The 19216-nt window shown below is 43.0% G+C and overlaps 1 non-coding gene and 2 pseudogenes across 1 annotated transcript; all 3 read right to left on the bottom strand.

The window, feature by feature from the left end:
• Positions 1–916: 916 nt before the first annotated feature.
• LOC142500742 (U2 spliceosomal RNA) lies at positions 917–1124 on the bottom strand (annotated as a pseudogene).
• Positions 1125–7269: 6145 nt separating this feature from the next.
• LOC142500834 (U2 spliceosomal RNA) lies at positions 7270–7440 on the bottom strand (annotated as a pseudogene).
• A 5247-nt stretch (positions 7441–12687) lies between these two features.
• LOC142500182 (U2 spliceosomal RNA) lies at positions 12688–12881 on the bottom strand. Its single transcript, XR_012802836.1, has one exon. It is a non-coding gene; the product is annotated as a U2 spliceosomal RNA (small nuclear RNA).
• Positions 12882–19216: the final 6335 nt, after the last annotated feature.

Here is a 19216-nt window from a genome sequence, read left to right as displayed (position 1 = left end):
CAGTATTTCTGGCCGCCGTCCATGACGCCATCGATCGTTCTTGGTCGGGTCTGGTGCGACACCCCTATAGCAGCATGCGGCTTAAGCTCTTTCGAGCGATGCTGCAAGGCCGAGGTGCCGGACCGTCGCCTTCCCGTTGGACCTCCTGACCCAGACACTTGATCTGAGCCAAAAGGCCGAGAAGCGATAACCAGAAATGGGCCCCCGCCTGAGCGCCGCCCGACGGCCAGGGGCGCTACGCTTTAGGGAGAAGGGCAGAGGGAGCCGCTGGCTGCCCGCTCGCCTCCTCCCCCAGCAGGCATGCCTCCAGTCCCTCCGCTCCTTCCGACACAGCCCCGGGGAGTCTATGCAGCAGCGGCGGCGACGACGACGACGGATGCAAAAGCCAAAGACTTTCTATGGAGTAAAGAAAAGCAGCCGCACACACTGCTGGGGGGCCCGCATGGCCAGCAAACAGCCAAAAAGGCACATGCTTCCAGTTCTTTTTCCGGCACCAGGCTTCGTCTGCTTATTTGCATAGGAACCGCCCACTTTTTCTCTGCTAGCCGACTCGTCTGGGCTGCCATGAAACTCAGGCAGCAAGCAAGCAGCCAGTGGCTGGGCTTTTCAGTTCAGGTCATTTCAGCCAGCCAGCCATTGTGACAGGAGTTTCTTAGGCATCTGCTCGTTCGGACTGAATTAGGCTAGGCAGCAGGCGGCACTCCTGCTCCATGCGAGGAGGAGCTGAAAAGAAAAGAAAGTAAGAAGCCACGCAAAAGAGCAAACAAGACACAGCAAAAAGAAGGAGGCTTTATTTTGTCGTCATTTCATCTTCTTCTTTCTTTGCAAAAGAAAGAGCCAAAAATGCATGTTTGTTTTTTTTCTGTCAGACAGTCATTTGTTTCTATTTTTTTGATACAAGCCAAATATCCCCAAAGGGAAGTGCACCGGTCCTGGAGGTACTGCAATACCAGGTCAATGCGTGGAGTGGACAGAGCAAGCTCTTCTTCCATCTCCCTGTTCTAAAAATCCATTTAATATATGGTCCCCAGATAGGGGACGTATCAGATATTAAACTGATAAGAACAGATTTTTTTTTTGTTTTTGTTTTTAAAGTATTTTATTGAAAAAACACCAAAAATAATTTTACATTTCTTACTTTTCGAAAAAAAACAAACCACCCAAGTGTACATTACAAGAAACCGACAAATTAACACCATCATCACACAGTTTGTTCCCTTTAGGGATTCCCTACAACCTCATTCTTTATGCTTTTCCTCCACACTCCCTCCTCAGTGGAGAGGAGCACCGGCCCACCTCTTCTCTCCGATGCTCCGCAAGAACAGACCCCAAAAAAACAGGTATCTTGTACCTTTCCTTTCTACTTTAACTTTGGTTCTAAAAGAGAACCTTTCTTTCTTCTCCATTCTTGCAAAAGCATAATTTTAGAGCTTTTCTTACTCTTTGCAATACTCATCACCACATTCCGACACAGTATCGTGACATATCATTTTTCCAAAAATGTCACTTTTATCTTAGCAGATATATTCTCAACATATTCAAAAATTTTTTTTTTTTTTTTTTTTTTTTTTTAAACCAAAACCAAAAACCTTACATCTCAATCAATATTCTCCACTTTTTTTGTTTCCATTTACTTTCTACTCCTTTACTACTTTTTTCCTCTGCCAAATAATAAACATACATTTTACTTAAAATCATCTTAATACATCTTTTCACATTTATAGTTTCTTTTCCAAATATTAATACATTCCTCACTTCCCACAATACTTCCTTAACACAATTTATTATTTCCCACGCAATTTTTGCTTCCTTTTTGCTCATGTCGCTTATACCATACAACATTGTATTGTACTTTAATGTCTGCATTCCTGTTAATTCTTTTAATATGACACCCATTTTATTCCAGATCTGCCTGGCAAAATCACAATTCCAGAATACGTGCGTTACGCTTTCAATTTCTCCACACCTCTGTCTTGGACATAATTCTGACGTTACTGTACATATCCCCTCCTCTTCTGAAACTCCCTTACAGGTAAGCATCTCCAAGCCGACATCCATGCTATATCTTTTTGTGTGTTAACCAATGTCTTATCACTTATATTTCTCCATGCAACCTTCATTTGAGCTTCTGTTAGGTCTCCCACCATTTCTATCCTTTCTGAGTCTAAAAACACTTTCATTATTTTTCTACTATTATTTAACACTTCCACCCCCATTTTTCCTAAGTCAAATTTTTTAAAGTACTTTTCAAACAACTCATAATACTCTGGAGGTTCAAAACACACAGGTTTTCTCAAATCAACCTTCACAATATTGTACCTTCTCAAAATCCCACCCATTAAGTACTTAACAAAACATGTCATTTTATTTTCTTTCTCTGTCACCATTTTGGTATAAAAACTAATATACTTCGTATACAAAAACCGCTCTATATTTGGCAAACCTCTGCCCCCTTTCTCTTTAAGCTTACATACCTTTTCCCTGTTCAACTTTTCATCTGTCGAATTCCAAAAAAATACGCTAAATAATCTCGCTATCTTTTTTATCCAGAATTGTGTGGGTGGGAAAACAAAACTAATGTATAATACTATCGGAAGTAACACAGCTTTTATCAATAGGATCTTTCCTTCCCCCGATAACGCCCTCATTGACCACATTTTTATTTTATTTTCTAACTTCGCAAATGAACACACCCAATTTTGGTGTCCACTCAGACCACTCTCAAAATTTAACCCCAGCACCTCAAGGGGGCCTTCCTGTATAGGAATCCCCAAATCCTTTATCTCTTCCATTTTTCCAAACACCTTCCCTTTACACTTTAAACGATTCAATTTTAATGCAGATGCTTGACAGAAAACTTCTGTCTGCCACAACGCTCTTTTTATTGCTACCATGGATTTGCACACTACCGTAACATCGTCCATATAGCCCAACACCTTTATTTCCCTCCCCCCACCCCCCGGTACCTCTGCCCCTTTTATTACTTTGTCCCTCCTTACCATCTGAAGCAAGGGCTCTATTGCACATATAAAAGCAATTGGAGAGAGGGGGCACCCCTGCCTCACCCCTGAGTCGACCTTAATCCCATTTGTTGTTAGACCGTTCACTAGAACCGAACTATAGCTCTCCTTATACAAAGTTCTTATCTGCCATAAAAACATTTTCGGGATACCCATTCTTTCAAGAACTCTAAATAAGAAATCATGCGCCAAACTATCATACGCTTTTTCGAAGTCCAATGACACTATAGCCAAACTTTGTTTCCTTTCCTCGTTGTACCATATTACATCCCTTAATAGCACTAAGCTTTCATTAATCTGTCGATTTGGTACCGCACATGTCTGGTCCTCCTCTATCACATTGCTAATCACCTCTTTCATCCGGTTTGCTAACAATTTCGCAATTATTTTGTAATCTACATTCAGTAGGGTTATAGGGCGCCAATTCTTCAACTCTGATTTTTCCCCTTTCTTAAACAGTAATACAATTACCCCCTCTCTCATAGTTTTCGCCAATTCTCCTTTTTTCAAAACCTCTCCACATAATTCACATACATCTTCCCTCAGTATATGCCAGAAAGTTTTATAAAACTCTACCGGAAGGCCATCACTTCCCGGGGTCTTACCACTCTTCCCTTCCGTTACTACTTTTTCAACTTCACTTTGAGCTAATTCTCTAATTAAAAACATTTGGTCTTCTTTCCCCAACTTGCTCTGCAAGCTTTTTAACACCTCCTCCTCGAAATTGCACATCTCTCTTTTTTTTTGCATATAAATCTTTATAAAACTCCTCTACCACCTTCATTATGTCTGTATTTCCAACCCTTATAATACCTTCCTTGTCTCTTACACAACTCATCCTTTCCTTCTTTGAAAAGGCTTTCTTAAAAAAGAATTGAGTACATTTCTCATCCTTTTCCATCTTTTCAATCCTCGCTTGGAAGATAATTTTCTTTCCTTTCTGAATCAATAATTCTTTTATTTTTTTACGAGCATCTTCAATTTCCGCTTTCATCTCGTAACCTAACTTTGTTATTTTAAAGAGGTACTGCAACCTCATTTGCCATCTCTCGTATTCTTCCCTCTCCCTCCTTGCTTTTTCACACCCTTTCTTTATGAAAAACCTTTTTACTTCCCTTTTAACCATTTCCCACCACTCTATTACGCTTTCAAATTCTTTTTTCTTATTCCTTAATCTTACGTACAATCTTTCCAACTGTTTTTTAACCCATTCTTCTTCTAAAAGTTCCGTATTTAGTTTCCACAAACCCTTTCCATTCGTACAGTCACCTTTCAATTTCAAGTCACATTCTATATACAAATGGTCTGAGAAAATCACCTTCTCATATTTCATATTTACAAACTGAACATTCTTTGAAGAGAAACAAAAATCAATACGGGATTTTGCCACCCCTTTGTCACTGAACCATGAGAATCCCTGGTCACCTTTATTTAGTTTCCTGTGGTTGTCTACTAATTGAAAGTCAGCAATCAACTTAACAAGGGCTTTCCCGGTTGCGTCTATGCCTGCACCTTCTGCTGCCCCTTCCCTATCCTTCTCCTCAATAATACAATTAAAATCCCCCACTACAATTGTGGGCTCCACTCCTGGAAGGTGCATTCTTAATTTGAAAAATACTTCGGCTCTTTCTTTTCTTTTAGCTGGTGCATATATATTAAACAAACGAAAACAGTAATCTTCTACCTTTAACCAAACCAACATCAGCCGACCTGGCTCTATAACTGTTGTTTTCACAATTTGCACCCTTGATCCCTTAATTAACACGCCTATACCAGCATTTTTGTTGTTACTTCCCCCGGACCACACTGATTGTCCCCACTTCCAATCTTTCTGGATTAACGCACTCTCGAGTCCACATTCCTGAATACATATTATTTCACCCTTTTTTCTCCGCAAAATATCAAAAATGGCGGCTCTCCTGGCCGGAGCTCTAATGCTCCGCACATTGCATGATGATATCCACACCATGATATCTTAGTCAAAGAGTCCTTACCGTCCATTTAAATCATTCCCTCCGAAGTCTCTCCCAAATGCGTTATGTCAAATCCTTCTACACATTCTTGGGCAGCCTCTGATGAGGGCTGGACGTCCTCTATCTCTGGCAGCGAGCTGCCTGGGGAGTCCGAGCTTTCGTATTCTCCAATATATTGAGTCCCATCCGTCTGCAAAGGACTTTCAATTTCTCCTCCTGTTTCCGGCATGTCAAGTCTAGACCTCTGACCAACGGATCTCAAGCCAGCTTTCTTTCTCTTAGCCGCTCGCTTTTTTCCCTTCCCCACCACCTGGAACTCCATTTCTTCATTTTGTGGCTCAGGTGAATCTCCTATCACAACGTTCACTTCACCTTCTGCTCCCATTGCCTCAAAGTCTTCTTCCACGCCGCCCATTGAACCCGTGTCCTCCGGCTCTGATTCTGAAATATCTTCCAGGCCTGCTGCTTGCAAAAACGCATCATCGGGCTGAGTGTCTGCTGTTACCACCCCTTCTACCTCCACCTTTTCTGGCACCGGCTCCAGTTGGGGGGTCTGCTCCTCCACCTCCGCGTCATCTAGTCTCTTTAAGACTTGCGCAAACGTGCGTTTTGGGCATCTCCTGGACAAATGGTCCTCATCACCGCACAGATCACATTTCTTGGCCATACCACACCTTGCTGCCAGGTGACCCTCTTCCCCGCAATTTCTACAGAATGGGCCCACTTTCGCACAGTTCTCCTGCGTATGGCCATAATCCTTACACTTACGGCAGTATGTGGGTTGCCCCTCAAACATAAGATATCCACGATTCCCACCTATGCTGAAGTTGGCCGGCGGGTACAAGACCCCACTTGTATGCGTTACATCTTCACGAAATTTTACCCGGAAACGTCTTTTCCCATTATAGATCCAAAATGGGTTAAACATTTCTGACCCGAAACTCACTTGGGTACAGAATCTTTGAAGGAACATTCTTATTTCCGCTGTCTCCACATATGGGTTGTACATATGCACTGTAACCATTGTATCGTGTTACATGTACATAGGAATTACCTTGACCCCTTGCATCTCTTCTTTCCCAGCAGTGACTTTGGCTCTCTCCGTCACTCTTAGACACTCGTTGGTATTTTGGAACGTAACGTCGTATAATCCAACTCTCGGGGAGTCTTGTAAGCAGAAAATGTCACGAATATTCACCTCTAAGATCTTCTCCAGAACAACTTTCACGATATGGGGCAGACCCCACTTCTTCCGGGCCGTCTCATCCAACTGGAAACGCACAGTATTCTTCATGCGCGGGCTATCCGCCATGATCACCTCCTGCTCTGCTGTGACGCAGCCCCCCAAAAGCAGCAAGTGGCTTAAGTCCCCAAGGGGACGATGCCACAAGGCCAAGGAGCCGGGTCTCGCAAGCCTGCCCCTGACCCAGACACTTGATCTGAGCCAAAAGGCCGAGAAGCGATAACCAGAAATGGGCCCCCGCCTGAGCACCGCCCGACGGCCAGGGGCGCTACGCTTTAGGGAGAAGGGCAGAGGGAGCCGCAGGCTGCCCGCTCGCCTCCTCCCCCAGCAGGCATGCCTCCAGTCCCTCCGCTCCTTCCGACACAGCCCCGGGGAGTCTATGCAGCAGCGGCGGCGGCGACGACGACGACGGATGCAAAAGCCAAAGACTTTCTATGGAGTAAAGAAAAGCAGCCGCACACACTGCTGGGGGGCCCGCATAGCCAGCAAACAGCCAAAAAGGCACATGCTTCCAGTTCTTTTTCCGGCACCAGGCTTCGTCTGCTTATTTGCATAGGAACCGCCCACTTTTTCTCTGCTAACCGACTCGTCTGGGCTGCCATGAAACTCAGGCAGCAAGCAAGCAGCCAGTGGCTGGGCTTTTCAGTTCAGGTCATTTCAGCCAGCCAGCCAGCCATTGTGACAAGAAGCCAGCAAGTCAAGGCATTTGCTGCTTGCTGCTGCAGTGTTTGCTATGCAGGCTATTTGGATACAGCTTCAACAGGAGTTTCTTAGGCATCTGCTCGTTCGGACTGAATTAGGCTAGGCAGCAGGCGGCACTCCTGCTCCATGCGAGGAGGAGCTGAAAAGAAAAGAAAGTAAGAAGCCACGCAAAAGAGCAAACAAGATACAGCAAAAAGAAGGAGGCTTTATTTTGTCGTCATTTCATCTTCTTCTTTCTTTGCAAAAGAAAGAGCCAAAAATGCATGTTTGTTTTTTTTCTGTCAGACAGTCATTTGTTTCTATTTTTTGATACAAGCCAAATATCCCCAAAGGGAAGTGCACCGGTCCTGGAGGTACTGCAATACCAGGTCAATGCGTGGAGTGGACAGAGCAAGCTCTTCTTCCATCTCCCTGTTCTAAAAATCCATTTAATATATGGTCCCCAGATAGGGGACGTATCAGATATTAAACTGATAAGAACAGATTTTTGTTTTAAAGTTGTACTTTATTTCAAATAAATGTTCAGGTTATTTTTACAGAAAGCAAGAACCTTTCGAAAAATAAAAAACCACCCATAATACAACACCCCTTTATGCTTTGATATTGAAAAAAATAAAAAACATATATTTTTAAACATTTCCCTATCTTTTCATTTCCCCTTCTTTCCTCTAGAGGAAGAAAATTTCTCCACTCCCATCATTTACACTAGGTCCTTCCAAGATTCACGTTTCCAAAGGTCAGCCAGATCTCTATTTGACTTTCTATCTATACTATAATACAGATACATCCTGCTCAAAATCACCTTAACACAATCTCTCACGTTCACCTCATCCTGCTGAAACACCAAAACATTCCTCATTTGCCATAGAGCCTCTTTCACGCAGTTTATCAGTTGCCACGCCACTCTCTCTCTTCCATTCTCATACTTACCCAAACCAAACAACATTCTCTCTAGACTCAAACTTTTCAAGAGCGTAACTTCTTTGAACAGTGGGCCCACCTTCCTCCACACCGCCCTTGCAAAAGGACACTCCCAGAGTAGGTGGACCACGCTCTCCACTGCCTCGCAACATTCTCTCGGGCATCTGTCCGTTTCAACCAGTTCCCATCTCTTTTGTACTTCACGCACCGGGAGGCACATCCATGCTGCCATCCATGCCACATCCTTTTGCTCATTAAACAGATACTTCTCATTCACCATCTTCCATCCCTTTTTCATTTGCTCTCCAGTCAATCCCCCAATCATCTCCATTCTTTCCCTCTCTTTCAACACATTTGTTACTTTCTTCCTAGTCTTCCAAACCTCCATTCCCAGCATTTGCACCTTAAATTTTAAAATATACATTTCTATAACTTTATAGAAACGTGACGGGTTGAAACAAAAGGGTCTCGTGAGGTCATTCCTAACTCCCCAAAGTCTTCTACACATTCCCCCCAGCATGTATTCACAAAATTGTGAACACAACAACTCCTCCCTACCTACTCTACGTATGTAAAAACTGATATAATTTACGTACAAGAACACTTCCAAATCAGGAAGGCTCTTCCCCCCCTTTTCTCTTGATTTGACTACTCTACTCCTTCTTAACTTCTCTATCTTGGATCCCCAAAAAAAGGTGCACAACAACCTCCAAATCTTTCGCAACCATTCATTCGTTGGAGGAAAGATCAGGCCGATATATAATATGCTCGGGAGGAACACTGACTTTATTATCAGGTTCCTTCCCTCTAGGGTCAAGGCTCTCATGGACCATAAACTTATTTTCCTATTCAGTTTAGCCTCCAAGTTCACCCAGTTCTGCGTCCCTTCCAATTTGTTATCAAAACTAAGGCCTAATACCTCTTGGGGACCCTCAACTACGGGAATGTTCAGTTCCCCCAACCCTTCTATCTCCCCAAATGCCTTAATATTACACTTCGCTCTATTGATCTTAAAAGCAGAGGCTTGGCAGAAAATATCTGTCTGGAATAGAGCTCTCTTGAGGGCGACTGACGACTTACAAACTAGAGTAACATCATCCATATATGCTAAAATTTTGACGCTCCAGCCTCTACTCCCCGGAATCTCTACCCCTCTAATAAATTTATCTCTGTTAATTAAACGAACCAATGGTTCTAGTGCACAAATAAACGCCACTGGAGAGAACGGGCACCCCTGTCTCACGCCCGACTTAACCTCTATCTGTTTTGTCAAAAAGCCATTTGCCTGAATCCGACTATAAGCGTGCTTGTACAAAACTTTTATAAACCCCAAAAAATGTCCAGGGATTCCCATTTTCCCAAGCACATTGTACAAGAAATCATGAGAAACCCTGTCAAAAGCCTTCTCAAAATCCAGAGTTGTAACTAGCATGGCTTGCTTCCTTCCCTTACAATCTTCAATCACATCCCTTAATAAAGCTAGGTTCTCTCCAATCTGTCTCCCCGGCACTGCACACACCTGTTCCTCCCCAACAATTTGATCCACTATATTTTTAACTTTATTGGCTAAAACTTTTGCTATAAGTTTATAGTCTGAGTTTAATAAAGTAATCGGTCTCCAGTTTGAAAGCTCCGATTTGTCCCCTTTCTTAAAGATTAAAATCACTATGCCTTCTCTCATCGAATTTGGAAGTTCTGTTTTCCTCCAGCATGCTTCACAAACCTCCAGGAAGTCCCTGCCAAGGACTCCCCAGAATGTCCGATAAAACTCGTAGGGTAAACCGTCACTCCCAGGGGTTTTATTTGATTTCCCCTTGTCCAGAGCTTCTTCCAACTCTCCTATTGTAATTTCTCTGTCTAATACCTCCTGGTCTCTCTTCTCCAACACCCTCTCTAGTGCATTCAACACGTCTTTCTCAAAACTCTCATCCCTTCCTTTCACTTCATACAACTCTTTGTAAAATTCCTCAATCACTTCCATCATTCTTCTCTTTTCAGTCACCTCCAACCCATTTGTGTCTTTTACATTCTTCATATATTCCTTTCTTGCATACGCCTTCTTGAAAAAGAAGCGCGTGCAACTTTCACCCTGCTCTGCTCTTTCTATCCTAGCTTGAAAGATTATCTCTTTTCCCTTCTTCTCAAGCATCCCCTTTATCTTCTCCCTAGCCTCCCTAATATCTGACTCTACCTCCTCCCCAAAATTCCTCAATTTATACAAAAAATTAAGGCGCAAATGCCACCTCTCATATTCCTCTCTCTCCTTCCTTTTACTCTCACATCCTCTTTTAATAAAAAAACTTTTAGTCTCCATTTTCACCATCTCCCACCATTCACTCAGGTCCCCATATTCATCCTTCTTCATTTGCAACCTTTCGTACATCCTTTCAAAACTCTTTCTTACCCATTCATCCTCAAGCAGCCTCACATTTAGCTTCCAAGCACTCCTTCCATATTCCGCTTCCTCACCTAAGCATATATTCCCTTCCATCCATACGTGATCAGTGAACACCACCTCTTTTTGAGTGACCGTACTCACCTTAAGACCACGTGTCAAGAAGAAGTCGATCCGAGATCTGGCTGTTCCTTTATCGCTGTTCCAAGTAAAACGCTTCTCTTTCGGCACCAAAACCTTCCCCTGGTCACTTAAGTGTAAGTCATCTATTAGATTTTGAAGCAAAACACCCGTGCTGTCCACACCTCCGCCATCTCCTACCCCCTCTCTATCACCCCCCGCCACCGTGCAATTAAAATCACCCACCACCACTGTTGGTTCAGAGCCCGGTAGAAACAATTTAAGTCTCTCTATCAGTACTCTCCTCTCCTTCCTTCTTGGAGACATATATACATTAAAAAGTCTAAATCTATTACCCCCCACCTCTAACACCACTAACATTATCCGACCTGGTTCCACTATTACCATTTGGGTTACTGTCACCCTATGGTTTTTAATCAAAATCCCGATGCCACTATTCCTGCATGCACTCCCAGGTGACCACACTGCTAGTCCTTCCTTCCACTCCCCTACCCTTGGGGCGTGTTCCAAAGCGCATTCCTGCAGGCATACAATATCTCCCCTTGTATGCTTAACGTAGTCCAGGACCATTGCTCTGCGCGCTGCACTCCTTATGCTGCGCACATTCAATGAGCATATAATAAGCATCAGGATAAGAAAGGTTTGAGGGCCAAAAGTCTCCCTTTCAACACTCATGTTTCTTCCCCTTCTTTCTTTTTTTTCCGCACCCCTATCATCTCCCCAAAAATATCCACTCTTTTTTCTGATGCATAACCTATAATTGAGCTCGTTGATGAGTGGTCATCCTCAATACTCTGACCTGGGCTTTCTGGGTTTTCCGAACTTGACGAAATGTCCGAAATATGAAAGTCTGCTATTGTGTCACCTTCACTATCTCTTTCTTCCATCAAACGGGTCTTACTCGCCGATTCCCCTCCCTCCCCCGCTTTGCGCTTTGCGGGTTTCCCCTTCTCTTGGAACATCTGGACCTCCATTTCTTCTGTAAGTTCTGGATCCGTCTTTCCTTGTTCCTCCACAAGAGGTACTTCTCTCTCCGCCAAAGTAACCGACCCCATCTCTGGCTCTATGTCGCTTGATAGTTCACTCTCTACTACCTCTGCAACTGCTTCCGCCTCAGGGGTTTCTGGCGAACTAACCTCTTCAATTTCACCTCCTTCTTCATGTGCTCTCTGTTCGGCAACTAGTGCCTTAGCATATGTCCGTTCAGGGCACTGTCTCGAGACGTGGTTGGCGTCTCCACATAGATCACAAGTGTGCGGTGCATCACAATTTGCCGCCATATGCCCATCCTTTCCACATCTTCTGCAGACCACTGATGTCTTTGGACATTCTTCTTGGATGTGTCCATAAGTGAAACATTTTCGGCAGTACTGTGGTTGACCAGGGTACCATAAGTATCCCCTGTTTCCTGCGATGCTAAAGTTTGCAGGAGGCTGCATAACTCCACCTATACACCCAGCATCTGGTTTGAACTGCACCCAATACTTCCTTTTGCCATTGAAGACACCCCAATTATTTGATTGTTTAAAGCCTCCCTTAACTGAAACACAATACCTTTTAAGGAAGGTAGTAATGTCCTCCGTCTTCATGTAAGGGTTAAACATGTGCACGATAAGGGGCAATTCCTCCATCATGAAACAAGGTTCTATCGACACTCCTCGGAGTCTATCGTCACCTCTGCATTTCTTGAAATTTTCGTACACGTTTAAAGCATCACTTTGCACAACGAAGGTTATGTCGTAATTACCTTGGCGTGGAAAGTCCTGTACACAAAACAGCTTCCCGGTTGGAACGCCCAGCACGTCTCTTAAGATCTTCTCCATGACGTATCTCAGGGTAACTTGTCCTCTCACTTCTTCATCCGCATGGATCCGCAGGGTGTTCTTCATGCGCGCTCCCGTATAGAAAGCCGCCATCTCGATTCTGTCGCAAGATTGGGTGCGTCCCCCCAAAAGCAGCAGGGAGCTTTAGCCCTTTCGGGCGATGCTCCAAGGCCAAGGGGTCGGTCCCTCTCTCCGTTGGCCCTTCAGCAAACGACCATAATGATCGCAGCCAAAAGGCTAGGCAGCAGGCGGCACTCCTGCTCCATGCGAGGAGGAGCTGAAAAGAAAAGAAAGTAAGAAGCCACGCAAAAGAGCAAACAAGACACAGCAAAAAGAAGGAGGCTTTATTTTGTCGTCATTTCATCTTCTTCTTTCTTTGCAAAAGAAAGAGCCATAAATGCATGTTTGTTTTTTTTCTGTCAGACAGTGATTTGTTTCTATTTTTTGATACAAGCCAAATATCCCCAAAGGGAAGTGCACCGGTCCTGGAGGTACTGCAATACCAGGTCAATGCGTGGAGTGGACAGAGCAAGCTCTTCTTCCATCTCCCTGTTCTAAAAATCCATTTAATATATGGTCCCCAGATAGGGGACGTATCAGATATTAAACTGATAAGAACAGATTTTTTTTTTTTTTTTTTTTTTTTTTTTTTTTATAAAATATACTTTATTCCGTTTTTACACGTAATCTCCACAAAGTTTCACTTTTCGAAAAATAAAAAACCACCCAACATTACAAAAACCCCAAAACATTTCAATACAAAATATACATATAACTTCCAAATTGGCAACATTACTTGGTCCATTAACACTTTGTCTTTAAACATTTTCATTCCACTCATCAGTATGCCAGACACTCATTGCGTTATTTCCCATTTGTTTTTTATCCAACAGAAAATATAGATATAAAGCCCCTAAGGCCAGTCCCACACATTGGTCTTCTGATAAGAGAACATGTTTATGTAACAGTAAATTTCGACATTTCCATAAGGCCTCTTTAATACAAGAGACCGTCTGCCACATCCGTTTAAAATTTTCCATAGTTAAACATTCTGAAATGCCATAGAAAACAACATAATAGTCAATTTTTTTAATCCCACTGACCATTTTGAGAATTTTGCCCATCTTCCTCCAAACCCTAGTAGCATAAGGGCAATTCCACAGCAAATGCATAACCGATTCATTATCAGCACATGTTGTTCTTGGGCATGATGCCGTAGTTGCTAAACGTCGCCTATGCTGGAATTCTCTGACTGGCACACAGCCGTGTACTGCAGCCCACCCCAAATCTTGTTGAGAATGGGTCAAAAAAGGAGCAGCTACTCTCCTCCATATTTCCTTGGCATATGTTTGCGTATAATTTAACACCTGTAAAATGTCTTTTTGGTCCTGTAACATTTTTGTCAGTTTCCTTTGATTCCCGATCACCTCTTTGGGCAGATCTTTCAACTTATACAGTTTTACCATCTTTTCTACTATTATATAAAACTCAGATGGTACCAACATAAAAGGCACCTTACTCGTAATCATATTCCATTTATATCTATGGAGTATGCTGCCTGCAGCATATCTCACATAACATGCAGCTTTTGTATCTTTATCTGCCAGTGTGACATAATAGGCCACATATTTAATAAAAATAAACATATTTATATCAGGGAAGTTTTTACCACCTTGTAGTTTGCTCCTACACACTTTTTCCCGTTTCAATTTTTCTGATTTGGAGTCCCAAAAAAAGGTGAAGATCAATTTCTTAATCTTTCTGAGCCAAAAATCATTCGGGGGGAATACCAAACTTACATACAACAAAATTGGCAATAAAATAACTTTTGTAATAAGCGTTTTCCCTTCTAGCGTCAAACTTCTAAGGGACCACATCCGTATTTTGGCCGTTACTTTTTGAAAAATCAATTTCCAATTTTCCACCCCTTTTAACTCTTGATCAAAAATTATACCCAGAATTTTAATTTGATCATTTTTAAGCTGGCAGTCAGGTAACTCGTCTAGTTTCCACTCTCCAAAGGTCATACATGCACTTTTTTTAACATTTACTTTTAGGCCAGAGGCCTGCTTAAAACACTCGGCTTGAAAAGAAGCTCTTTTAAGTGAATACCTATCTGTACATAAAATACTAACATCGTCCATGTAAGCAATCACTTTAGCCTGTTGTCCTCCGCTACCAGGTACAAAGACTCCCTTTATCATTTTATCTCTTCTGATAGCATGCAATAAAGGTTCAATTGCACAGATAAACAAAATTGGTGACAAGGGGCATCCTTGTCTCACCCCTGATCTAATGTGCACATCATCTGTAAGGTGTCCATTAATCAAAATTTGACTGGTACAATTTCTATATACCGTAGCAATTTGCTTTAGCAGAATATCTGGGAACCCCATTTTCTTTAGCACTTTAAACAAAAATTCATGTGCCACCGAATCATAGGCCTTTTCAAAATCCAAACTTAAGATAGCCATCTTCAGGTTCCGGTCCTTCGTGTACCCAATGGCATCTCTTAACAGGGATAAGTTATCCCAGATCGTCCGCCCTGGGACTGCACACGTCTGATCTTGGTGAATAACCTTAGCAATAACCTCCTTGATTCTAGACGCTATAATTTTTGTATATACTTTATAGTCCACATTTAGCAAGCTAATAGGCCTCCAATTTCTAATATCTTCCTTATTCCCTTTTTTAAATAACAAGACTATGATTCCTTTTTTCATAGCCTCTGGTATATCAGCCTTCAGAAAATATTCTTTATACATTTCCAATAAATCCCATTTCATGTCCTCCCAAAAAGTTTTATAAAATTCAACCGGGATACCATCCTCACCGGGGGTTTTATTCATTGCAAAACTACACTGGCGACACACTTTATTCGAGCTTGGCTAGTCCCACGAATTCGGGTATACCCGGTTGTATTGAGGTTTGTGACTGTTTTCTGCCCGAGTGCATTGAGTTATTTTCCAAGCAGGGATTGAAGCATTTTATTCCCGCTGGCTGCAATACTGCACAGTATATATATATATACTGCATTACAATTCATGAATTTATGCCATCTGGTAGACACGCGAAGCATTGCAGCCTATTAAATCCTAATCATTATCATTTAACAGATCAGCCAGGCACGAACCCAGGCTGGGAAGGCAAATGCAACAGGGCTTGTCAGAGGTGAGGAGTGGCGCATTCCAGGTATCTGCCAGGTACATACCGGGTATTTGCTCGAATAAAGTGTGTCGGTGCAGTATACACCACCTGTTTTAGCTCTTTTTCAGAGAGGTCTCTTATAAGACTTTGTTGGTCAAAATGCTCAATACCTGCAGACATATTGTCCAGTGCCTCTTGTACAAAAGAGCCATCAACCTTCTTTGTATTGTACAAATTTTGATAAAAAACCTTTGCAATTTTCAAAAGACCTTTTTTGGAAGTAGTTGTCTCCGATCCCTCCTTTAAGACTTCCATATCTGTTTTGGTGAAAGCTTTCTTAAAAAAATACCTTGTACATTTTTCACCCTCTTCCACATTTTTAATTCTGGAATTGAAAATAATTTTTTTTCCTTCTTCAACAATCTTCTTTTTAATTTCTAGTTTAATTTGTTCGATGTCTTGCGTGACATCCACACCAGCCTTCTCAAATTTCAATAATGTGTGCAGTTTGTACTGCAAATTTTGATACAGTAATCTTTGCTGCTGTGCCGATTCCCTACTTGCTTTAATAAAAAACATTTTAATTTTAATTTTAGCATCTTGCCACCACTGTACTATGGATGGGAATGTATTTTTTTTTCTACTCAAAGAGCTATAGAATACCTGAAATTTTTTCCGTAGCTCTTCATTTGCCAAAAGCGAGGTATTTAGCTTCCAATACCCCTTCCCTCTTGTTTCCTTTCCCATGATGTTTACTGTACATGTCATTATTTTATGGTCAGAGAAAATATTTGGCAACAGTACAGCCTTTTCTATACCAAAATGTTTAGATGCAAACAGATAGTCAATCCTAGATTTTGTATGTCTGTTCTCCCATGTAAACCCCGCTTTCTTAGGGTTAATTTTTGGCCATACATCTGTTAAGGATAAATCAGTAACAAAATCCCCCAACATCTTTGAAGATCTATCTAAATTTTCAACTTCTCTTTTTCCCGCTCGCCCTTTTAAATCTATAAGACAGTTAAAGTCTCCAGCCACAATAGTTGGCCCAGACCCCGGGAGAAACACCTTAAGTGCTTCAAACACCTCACACCTCCTTTGTCTATCAGGGGGAGCATACACATTGAAAATTCTAACGCTAACACCTTGAATTTTGGCTTTAACCAATAATGCCCGTCCCAGCACAATCTCCAACACATGTTCAATGATTACATTTTTGTCTTTAAATAAAACCGCCACTCCAGCACTGCGACTATCATTACCTCCCGACCACACCGATGGTCCCATGGTCCAGCTGCGCTGAAATGCGGCATAGTCCCTACATACCGGAATGCCACACTCCTGTAAACACAATATATTTGTGTCTATTTTTGACAAACAGGAAAGTATTGCCGTCCTGCGAGCCTCAGATTTGAAGTTCCGCACGTTAAAAGTAGTAACTTTAAGTCTGTACATTTGGAAATGGATCTCCAGTCCCACTCTCTCCTGATTCCACGTTTCCGTCAGCAGTCCCTTGTGTTGTGGTTCCTTCCTTTTTGGTTTCTTTCTCCAACACTCTTTCCATCTCTTCTATCTCTTTTCCCACTCCATGTATTACATGCTCTAGCTTTTTCTTCTTTTTTTCTATATTTGTTTCCAACAAAGCTTTCCTTGTATTGTCAAATTTCTCTCGCGCTTTTCTATATTTATCTCCCCATCTTTTGATCATTTGTCTTTCTCTTCTCCCCTCCCTCCTCTTTTCGTCTTCCTGGCTATCCTCCTCGCTATCCTCCTCTTCGTCAGTATCGTCCTGCTCTTCCCCCTCGCTCTCACTTTCTCCTTCCTGTGCTAGTACCAAAAACTTTGACTTCCCTACCATAGACTGTGCTCTCTCACCTGATTGTCCCTTTTCTACATCTTGCTGCATCCTACGCTTTAGCGCATTCCTTTTCTCTGTTGTATCCATGTTTTCTACCTCCCCTTGCACTAGGTGTTTACCTCCCCCTACTACTACCCAATCTGTTTGCGCAGTTTGTTGGGATTCCAGTTCAAAGTCTTTATGTTGAGGTGTTCCCCTTTCTTCTAACCCTTCTGAGTCCTCCACAGCCTTAACGTCCTTCTCTTTCCTTTTGTTGGGGTTCTCCGCCAAGCTGTTTAGGAAACGATCCTCCTCTTCCTTCTGTTCCTTCACCCCTTCCTCGTATATCTCCGTAATCGTCGCTGAACCATCCTCCTCCTCCTCCTCTGATTGGCTTGTCTCCTCAACCTCTGTGACACTGCGCATGCCTGTGCTTGTTCTTGGCCCCTCTGTTCCTATAAACGCATTGTCCTCCTTCTGTATTGTCACCTCTTTCTCCTCCTGTGTCTCCGGCACCACGGTCGTCTCCTTGGGTGGTGGTGGTGGCCCCTCTCTCCACCGGCCACCTGCCGCTTGAGCATACGTTCTATTCGTGCACATACGAGACAAATGTCCTGGTGACCCACACAAATCACAAAGGCGGGGTAACTCACAATTATAGGCCGAATGTCCATTTTTCCCACAGTTCCTGCAATTCAGTCCAGATTTGTCACAAGTCTCTCTGACGTGTCCATATTGTAGGCAATTTCTGCAAAAGGTAGGTTGTCCAGGGTAGTACAGGAACCCCCTATTTCCTCCAATAGTAAAATTCGCCGGCGGGCTCATCACTCCTCCTACTGCGGATGCATCTTCTCTGAAACGTACCCAGAAGCGCCTTTTGCCGTTGTATACGCCATATTGATTTGTCAATTGTTGGCCTCCTTTTGCCACACTGCAATACCTCAGCAAAAATAAGTGCAGATCCTCTGTGCGTGCATATGGGTTATACATATGAATAGTCAGTGGTTTTTCTTCCATTGAAAAGCTGGGGATCACTTGAATTCCTCTCATCAGGGTATCATCCAACTTTGCTTTAAATCTTTCATAGTAGTTCAGGCAATCCTCTTGCTTGGTAAAAGTCAGATCATAGACTCCAATCCTTGGGAAGTCTTGCAGGCAAAACAATGTTTTCACAAAGTCCATTTCCAGCACCTTCAGTAAAATTTCTTGTACAACATACTTCAATCCAATTTCTTCTCTGCGTCCTTCTTCAACTTGCAACCGAATGGTATTCCTCAGGCGTACACCTTCTGCCATTTTCTGGCGATTCTATTGGTTGGGTTCAGACCCACAAAGACACATTGGATATCTCACTACACGTAGTGAGACCTCTATTGGTTGACAGTGATATCACACTCTCCAGTTACTGCGCCATCTATTGGTTGACAGTGATATCACACTCTCCAGTTACTGCGCCATCTATTGGTTAACCGTGGTATCACACTACACTTAGTGTGACCTCTATTGGTTGAAACCGGTACTACGTCCTCATGCAAATGAGCAGAACGAAGATACTGCTGAATATTACAGCTTTTTTGTCAAAATCTGCTCAGAAATTCATCCCAGCAGCCGTTTTCACAGCCGACGCTTCTGTTATAGTGTTCAACAAGTCAAACACTACACTGGATATTAGCCAAAAGGCCGAGAAGCGATAACCAGAAATGGGCCCCCGCCTGAGCGCCGCCCGACGGCAGGGGGCGCTACGCTTTAGGGAGAAGGGCAGAGGGAGCCGCTGGCTGCCCGCTCGCCTCCTCCCCCAGCAGGCATGCCTCCAGTCCCTCCGCTCCTTCCGACACAGCTCCGGGGAGTCTATGCAGCAGCGGCGGCGACGACGACGACGGATGCAAAAGCCAAAGACTTTCTATGGAGTAAAGAAAAGCAGCCGCACACACTGCTGGGGGGCCCGCATGGCCAGCAAACAGCCAAAAAGGCACATGCTTCCAGTTCTTTTTCCGGCACCACGCTTCGTCTGCTT

This window comes from Ascaphus truei, chromosome 7 (genome assembly GCF_040206685.1).
Source record: "Ascaphus truei isolate aAscTru1 chromosome 7, aAscTru1.hap1, whole genome shotgun sequence".
In the NCBI taxonomy this organism is placed as follows: domain Eukaryota; kingdom Metazoa; phylum Chordata; class Amphibia; order Anura; family Ascaphidae; genus Ascaphus; species Ascaphus truei.
Note: the sequence above shows the minus strand (reverse complement) of the source record. Positions and strands in the feature narration are given on the sequence as shown.